Source organism: Bombina bombina, chromosome 1, assembly GCF_027579735.1.
Source record: "Bombina bombina isolate aBomBom1 chromosome 1, aBomBom1.pri, whole genome shotgun sequence".
Classification (NCBI taxonomy): Eukaryota; Metazoa; Chordata; class Amphibia; order Anura; family Bombinatoridae; genus Bombina; species Bombina bombina.
In genome coordinates this window covers 263,162,791-263,171,753 of record NC_069499.1, presented here as the reverse complement: position 1 = coordinate 263,171,753, position 8,963 = coordinate 263,162,791, and the positions used below count along the sequence as shown (strand labels likewise).

The window sequence follows — 8,963 nt, the reverse complement described above, 5'->3', positions numbered from 1 at the left end:
TTAGCAGACTTTAAAGGAACTTTAAATGTCCTTTTTTCCCATCAGAAATGATTCACTGCACCACAAAAAGCATTTAAAATTGTGATTGTGATAGAAAAATATGCATTGTTTTAAAGGCCCAAGACACACCCCTTAAAAAGCCCTTGAGTGTTGTTTATCTAACCTTCTTTGTTGTGGCAAATATTGGGACAGTAGTAAAATGACTCCACCTTCTATAGCGTGTGGGGAAAAACTATAAATCATGAAAGTGCATTGCAACTTTTTTTATTTTTTATTATGTATAAGTAAATATTTTATGGACATAGTTTAAAGTCCCTTTAAAAGGGACAGTCTAAAATAAAATGTTTATTGTTTACAAATATAGATAATCCCTTATTACCCATTCCCCAGTTTTGCATAACCAACACAGTTATATTAATGTACTTTTTATCTCTGTGGTTACTTTGTGTATAAGCCTCTTCTGTCAGCCCCCTGATCGCATGCCTTTATAGTTATTATCTATTGACTTGCCTTTAAAGGGAAATTAAACACTTTGAGATGGTAATATAAAATGATAAATCGAACATATAAAACAAATTCTGCAATTTACTTTCATTATTTATTTTGTCACCTTTTCCTGTATTTCTATTCTGATATTGTGAGCTTTCAGTTCCTGTTAGAAATGGAAGTGCAGAACACTGATATATTCCAAACAGCTAGGGCGCTATCAAATATACGGCGCAGGTTTCGGCGCAAGCGTGGAAACCTGCTTCGCCTGTAATTTCACCTTGCACATCGGGGTATTACATATACCCCGCCGGCAGTTCATAAAGTGCCGTAAGGCAGATAAACTAGCGATATCCAGAAATAAGCGTAAATACAAATCTCTGGAGTCGCTAGTGACTTACGGCACTTTAGAAACTGCCGGCGCCTAAGAAAAGTAAAGGAAATATAAAATTTCCCGTAAAAGTCTAACACGCCTCCCAAAAACAAGACCGACATGTAAAACCCCTATATCCGCAATCCCCCCTCTCACTACTAATAATAAATGTATTAACCCCTAGACCGACAACCCCCACAACGCAATAAGCTTAATTATTAACCCATAAACCGCCAAAGCCCACATAGCCTATTAAATCTATTAACCCCTAATCTGCCGCCACCACTATAATAAACTTATTAACCCCTAAACCTAAGCCTAACCCTAACACCCCTCTAAGTTAATTATTATTTAAATAAATCTAAATAAATTTACTATTATTAACTCAATTATTCCTATTTAAAACTAAATACCTATAAAATAAACCCTAAGATAGCTACAATATAATTAATAATTACATTGTAGCTATTTTAGGATTTATTTTTATTTTACAGGCAACTTTGTATTTATTTTAACTAGGTACAATAGCTATTAAATAGTTAATAACTATTTAATAGCTACCTAGTTAAAATAATTACAAATTTACCTGTAAAATAAAACCTAACCTAAGTTACAATTACACTTAACACTACACTATCATTAAATTAATTACATAAATTAACTACAATTACCTAAAATTAAATACAATTAAATAAAATAAACTATAGTACAAAAAAAACCAAACGCTAAATTACAGAAAATAAAAAAAATTACAAGAAGTTTAAACTAATTACACCTAATCTAAGCCCCCTTATAAAATAAAAAAAAATTACAAGAAGTTAATTACACCTAATCTAAGCCCCCTAATAAAATAAAAAAGCCCCCCAAAATAATAAAATTCCCTACCCTATACTAAATTACAAATATCCCTTAAAAGGGCTTTTTGCGGGGCATTGCCCCAAAGTAATCAGCTCTTTTACCTGTAAAAAAAGAAATACAACCCCCCCCAACATTAAAACCCACCACCCACACACCCAACCTTACTCTAAAACCCACACAAAATCCCCCCTTAAAAAAACCTAACACTACCCCCTTGAAGATCACCCTACCTTGAGCCGCCTTCACCCAGCCGGGCAGAAGTCTTCATCCGATCTGGGCACAAGTGGTCCTCCAGCCGGGCAGAAGTCTTCATCCGATCTGGGCATAAGTGGTCCTCCAGCCGGGCAGAAGTCTTCATCCGATCCGGGCAGAAGAGGTCCTCCACCCGGGCAGAAATCTTCATCCAAGCGGCATCTTCTATCTTCTTCCATCCGACGAGGAGCAGCTCCATCTTGAAGACATCCGGCGCTGAGCATCCTTCCTGGCCGATGGACTAACGACGAATGAAGGTTCCTTTAAAGCAGTGTTTTTCAACCAGTGTGCCGTGGCACACTAGTGTGCCATGAGAGATCCTCAGGTGTGCCACGGCAGACTGACAACAGTGTGACATTTTTTAAACTTTGCTTGTTTTTTACTCCCAGTGCAGGGGTAGTTTGTAGGAGGCATGGCATAACAGCACAATACATACAGTATGTGTGTGTTTGTGTGTGTATATATATATATGCTGTATTAGGCTACAATGTGTGATTTTTTTAAAAATTTTGGGATGGTGGTGTGCCACAGGATTTTTTAATGTAAAAAAGTGTGCCACGGCACAAAAAAGGTTAAAAATCACTGCTTTAAAGGGATGGTAAACTCAGTATAGGCATAATCTTTTATCAATATTGTTGATCTACAATACATATTCACATGAAATTTCCATTTAAACATCATATAGCCATTTACTTACAATTTAATCATGATTAATATATACGTTCCGTAAAATCGCCATCCCACCGTGACGTCACACCGATTTTTCATTTCTGTTTCCAATGAACAATCCTGTCGCCAGACAGGCTTCCTGCAATACAATTTTCGGCGCATGCGCATTAACGAGCAAATCCTTCGATCGTAAGAACCAATCAACAGTCTACAAATCCTTAGAAGATTATATTTGACGCATGCGTGTTATGTTGTTTTCCACACGGCACGCACGGCGCGCTAAAGTAAGCACTGTATTGTATACTATTAGTATACAATACATTATTTACTTGGAACAGTGCCAGTAAGTACATTGTTGTTGTATATTGGATTTATTCTTTTATTCCCAAATCTTTACTTACTATATCGTTTCTATTATAATTATTATTGCGATTGTAAAAACATTATATCTCCAAATTAGTGATATAAATTACTAGATTTATATACAACTTACAAAATAATTGAGGAATTAGGAAATAATAGACTTTTGAAATGGCTAAGATCGCTCGCACATCCGATACACACTACTTCTGCGATCGCAATGAAAAAGTAAACATTGAATGTCACGAGTCAATGTTTACTTGATAGACGTCATGCAAACCAATGTGCATGCGTTAAAAATTATAATATCGGGAGCGAGCAAACACTGTGACGTGAATAGAGGGTGGAGACAGGACAAAGCACAGAATAGTGTTAGAGAAAGATAAGAGGGACGGAGCGAGGCGGAGAGATGCGGCGCAAAAAGGTAAAAGAAGCTAATTAAAATTTACAATAAAATGTATATAAATATAAAAAAAGGATAATGCGGTTTAGTTATTTGTACACATACTAATGTAAATATGTAATTGTAATTTACATGAGTTTACCATCACTTTAAATGACGTCATTCAAGATGGCGTCCCTTGAATTCCGATTGGCTGATAGGATTCTAAAAACCAATCGGAATTAAGGTAGGAAAAATCCTATTGGCTGATCCAATCAGCCAATAGGATTGAGATCGCATTCTATTGGCTGTTCCAATCAGCCAATAGAATGTGAGCTCAATAATATTGGCTGATTGGATCAGCCAATCGGATTGAACTTCAATCCGATTGGCTGATTGCATCAGCCAATAGGATTTTTCCTACCTTAATTCCGATTGGCTGATAAAATTCTATAAGCCAATCGAAATTCAAGGGACACCATCTTGGATGACGTAATTTAAAGGAACCTTAATTCATCGTTAGTCCATCGGCCAGGAAGGATGCTCCGCCGCGCCGGATGTCTTCAAGATGGAGCCGCTCCTCGTCGGATGGAAGAAGATAGAAGATGCCGCTTGAATGAAGACTTCTGCCCGGGTGGAGGACCTCTTCTGCCCGGATTGGATGAAGACTTCTGCCCGGCTGGGTGAAGACTGCTCAAGGTAGGGTGATCTTCAAGGGGGTAGTGTTAGTTTTTTTTAAGGGGGGATTGGGTGGGTTTTAGAGTAGGGGTGTGTGGCTGGTGGGTTTTAATGTTGGGTGGGTTGTATTTCTTTTTTTACAGGTAAAAGAGTTGATTACTTTGGGGCAATGCCCCGCAAAATTTAGTATAGGGTAGGGAATTTTATTATTTTGGGGGGCTTTTTTATTTTATAAGGGGGCTTAGATTAGGTGTAATTAGTTTAAACTTCTTGTATTTTTTTTTATTTTCTGTAATTTAGTGTTTGTTTTTTTTGTACTATAGTTTATTTTATTTAATTGTATTTAATTTTAGGTAATTGTAGTTAATTTATGTAATTAATTTAATGATAGTGTAGTGTTAGGTGTAATTGTAACTTAGGTTAGGTTTTATTTTACAGGTAAATTTGTAATTATTTTAACTAGGTAGCTATTAAATAGTTATTAACTATTTAATAGCTATTTTACCTAGTTAAAATAAATACAAAGTTATTTTATTGCATATTCCTTGTATGCCTTTATTTCCAACCTCAATAAAAAATTATAAAAAATAAAATAAATACAAAGTTGCCTGTAAAATAAAAATAAATCCTAAAATAGCTACAATGTAATTATTAATTATATTGTAGCTATCTTAGGGTTTATTTTATAGGTAAGTATTTAGTTTTAAATAGGAATAATTTAGTTAATAATAGTAATATTATTTAGATTTATTGAAATAATAATTGTTAGGGGGGTGTTAGGGTTAGACTTAGGTTTAGGGGTTAATAACTTTATTATAGTGGCGGCGACGTTGGCGGCGGCAGATTAGAGGTTAATAGATTTAATAGGCTATGTGGGCTATGGCGGTTTAGGGGTTAATAGACTTTATTAGTTATTGCGGTGGGGAATTGCGGTTGACAGGTAGATAGACATTGCGCATGCGTTAGGTGTTTTAGTTTATTTTTGCAGGCATTTTCGAGAATTATGGTGCTCCCATACTCAGTGCAAGGCCTGATACGGTTGCCTTTTATGGAGAGGTAAAAATGGAGTAAGATTTCTCCATTTTCGCCATGTAAGGCCTTGTGCTGGATATTGGATATCGATTTACGACGCAGTCCCATGTTAGCTTATGGGAGTAAAAATTGCGGGCGACAGGTGAAATATACGTGCTGCATTTATATGCGGCGCTGTATATAGGATACCAAAAACGTGCAAAAAACGGCGTCGCCGGCTTTTACGGGTGACGCTGCATATGTAATGGGGCCCCTATTGTCTGCACACTCTAGTAACCTATTTATAACTGTCCCTAATTGGCACAGCAGAGAAGGTAACCTAAGTTACAACATGGCACCTCCCATTGTTTTACAGACATTAAAACGTTACTTTTCTTTGAATGCCTCAGCCTATCTAGGATTTATTTAGTGTTTAATGTCCCTTTAAGCCAATTAGTGCAGTGTCTGCCACAAGCCACGAGCTAGATCACAATGTTATCTATATGACTCACATAAACTAGCACTCCCCTGTTGTGAACAGCAAATAAAAAAGCATGTGATAAGAGGCTGTATGTAGTGGCTTAGAAACAGGCAGACATTTAGAGGTGTAAATGCTATAAACTTATAAAGTATATTAATATAGCAATGTTAGTTGTGCAAAGCTGGGTAATGGGTAGTAAAGGCGTTACCTATATTTTTAAACAATAACCATTTTAGTGTTGTCTGTCCCTTTAAGGTTTTATCTATCACTATATTTGAGGCTTCCCTTTTGCTTCTAATCTGCCAACTTCTGAATAATGGTTTCTCCTATCACATCTCTCCTTTTTATGGGGATTTTAGGGGCAATGCTCTTTCACCTCATGTTTCTTCTTACTCTTCCCTTGCTATTATGGGCTGTTTTTTTCTCTTTATGACTTTATTTGGGGCCTGAACTGTCTTGCTATGTGGTTATCTTCCTCGCTCTGCTGCTAAGGCTTATGTTTTGTTCTGCCTGCTATCTGTTCTGTGCAGTGGTCTCATTGGAAACCTTCCCTGACTTTTTTGGCTTTTGCCTTTTCTATTTGTCAGCTGCTGGAGACCATTCTGTAATACTCCAGCTCATTTCCCCTTCTTCTGGTTTATGGTGCTTCTGTTGGGAAACTGGTCATTCTTATTTGTCATAGAAAACTCACAATGAACACATTGCTGAGGGGCAATCAGTAGTTTTTTAAAGGGTGATGCACTACATCAAAAGAGTAGGTGGTAAGTGTCCATCATATTTTGTTTAGCAGTAAGTACTCTGGGCAGGACACACTTATGTGACGTGGGCTCTGATTGTGTATTTGCATTTGTATTCTAGACAGTCCGTGAGCTGAGAATTAAGCCACCTGGTATGGGTATTCTCATCTTTATGAGACTGTTATTGTGTTAAAGGGAAAGTCTACACCAGATTGTTTAAAAAGATAGATAGTCCCTTTATTACCCATTCCCCTGTTTTGCATAACCAACACTGTTATAATAATATACTTTTTACCTCTATAATAACCTTGTATCTGAGCCTCTGTAGACTGCCCCTTTATCTCAGTTCTTCTGACAGACTTGCATTTTAGCCAATCAGTGTTGACTTCTAGGTAATTCCATGGGCGTGAGCACAGTGTTATCTATATGGCACACACAAACTAACGCCCTCTAGCTGTGAAAACTGTCAAATGCACTGAGATAAGAGGCGGCTTAGAAGTTAGCATATGAGCCTACCTAGGTTTAGCTTTCAATTAAGAATACCAAGAGAACAAAGCAAATTTGATGATAAAAGTGAATTGTAAAATTGTTTAAAATTGCATTCCCTATCTGAATCATGAAAGTTTAATTTTGACTTGACTGTCCCTTTAATTAATTGACAGAGCGTTGTGGATGCCCCGGGCTGGGTACACACTGGTACTAAATCAAGTGACTGTGCTGGATAGTTTGGATAAACTGGTACCACAGTCACGTGACGGTTCTCTGAAGCAGTGTGATATACAGCATTCAATACATTTTACTTTTATAGTGTGAATATTGTATGGTCGCTCAAGCCCTGTGATGTATAATATACCGATCGTTTTAGTGATAGTGCTGTCACCTCACACAGTTTTCTGTGCAACACTCTCATACAGTAAATAAGGTGTTGTCTTTAAAAATATGTTTAATAGACCGCTGGCTGAGCACTCGTGTTTGCGCTGCTGTGCTTCTCATGCAGTTTGTGTAGCAATCTGGGCTGGGCACACGGTGCTTTGGGGTTTTGGGCTTGGTCAAATGAGAAACTGACAATTTAGCAAAGGAAGTTACAGGAAGAAGCAACTCTAGCGCGTCTGCTGTATCTCGTTATCTTACGCACACTCTGTGGAGTTACATTATAAAAAGTTGCTTGATATCTGGAGACGATCTGCACAGCTGGTGAGCTACCTCTGCTTTAACGCTTTCTCCCCCTACTATTAATATGCAGCTCCCTGTATACTTATTTAAAGACACTTTTCCTAACCTACTTATCTGTTTACGATCACTTTATTTTGTCAGTAACTACTTCTGCTTATAGAAACCTCTCTGTTTCTGCCAGCAGTAATAATGGGGTCCCCTCAAATCTGTGCTTTGTTGTGGGCAACTTGTTAGTGCACAATAAAGGCTGCATCATTGCTGTCGTGTAAGACTCAGTACCCATATGGAAACTCTGAGTGTGACCCTTAGAGGCAGGAATCTAGATTCTGTTAAATGATATTCCAGCTGAAAAATGCTGTAAAGAAATAATAATACTAATTATATTATCTCTTTATCTAATATGACATATATTTTCCCTGTGCATAAAATGCACCTTCTCTGCCATGCAATATTCTCTGTCCTGTGAGAGATGTCCCATTCTTATGCAATGGCTGATTTATATGCCTCTAGTGACTGTGGTGTATTTATCCCATGGAATATAATAGACATTTCTTGGACTAGCAATGGAGGAAACATTTAGCCCTCCCAAATAAAACAAAATACCGATAATTAGGAAGGTACTACAAAACAACATAAACAGATGCACCCAGAAATATTTATAATGGCAATACACGTGTTCTAAAGGAGAGAGCTAGCGATATAGTGTAGGATGAATAAGCTGTAACAAGACAACACTCACTTGAGGGCCACATTGCCACTAGCCACAGGGCCTTTGATTTGATAAGCCTAGTCTAGCAGGTGTCTTTAGGGGGTCTTTTTATTTGCTCTCACTCTGTATTAAAATATATTTGTCATGATTGAGGATCTTGTGGAAAATGTATGAGAAATTCTATTAAATAGCAAAAGCATACACTTTGACTTTCATTTTTTTTATATGATGTACTGAAAAAAGATATTTGCAAATAGAAGCAAAATATAATTGCCCCCCCCCCCTGAACAATTAGGACAAATAGAAGAATAAAATAAAATAAAAGTCTAGCAAAAAAATAAAAAAGGTTTTCTATATTAAAACAACAGCTCTCCCCCCCCCCTGTACATTTTAATTATGCATAGTGAGAAAACTCTGCAGTACATGGCCATTATTTATTCTGCCTGTTTTTCCTGTAATTTGACTCTAAAAAGTTTAGTGTTTCCACTCCTCCCAATTGAGACTGTAGTATATTCCTTTAAATTCAGAACCTAGACACTCACTGTGCTGCACATTCATTGCTTCATATGGGGGCTTGTTTATATCATTCCCTTATTGGTCACAGCAAATTAAAAGAAATAATCCTTGGGGTGTGTCTCTGAAGAGCACAACATTGCAAATGTTGATATCAAAGTAACAGTATAAAGATGCTTTTAAAACATCTGTCTTGCATGCTGATCTTTTGCAATGCTGGGATTAATTTCCAATGCACATGTAAAAAACAATATTAATATGTCTTTACTTCCTTTAGTGCT

At 36.9% G+C, this 8,963-nt stretch overlaps 1 long non-coding RNA gene across 1 annotated transcript in view; it reads left to right on the top strand.

Annotated features, from left to right (window-relative positions):
- Positions 1-7,251: 7,251 nt before the first annotated feature.
- LOC128645161 (uncharacterized) overlaps positions 7,252-8,963 on the top strand; it is a 39,507-nt gene continuing 37,795 nt past the window's right edge. The window contains exon 1 of the long non-coding RNA XR_008400080.1: positions 7,252-7,481. This is a non-coding gene — a long non-coding RNA (uncharacterized LOC128645161). The remainder of the gene's footprint in view (positions 7,482-8,963) is intronic.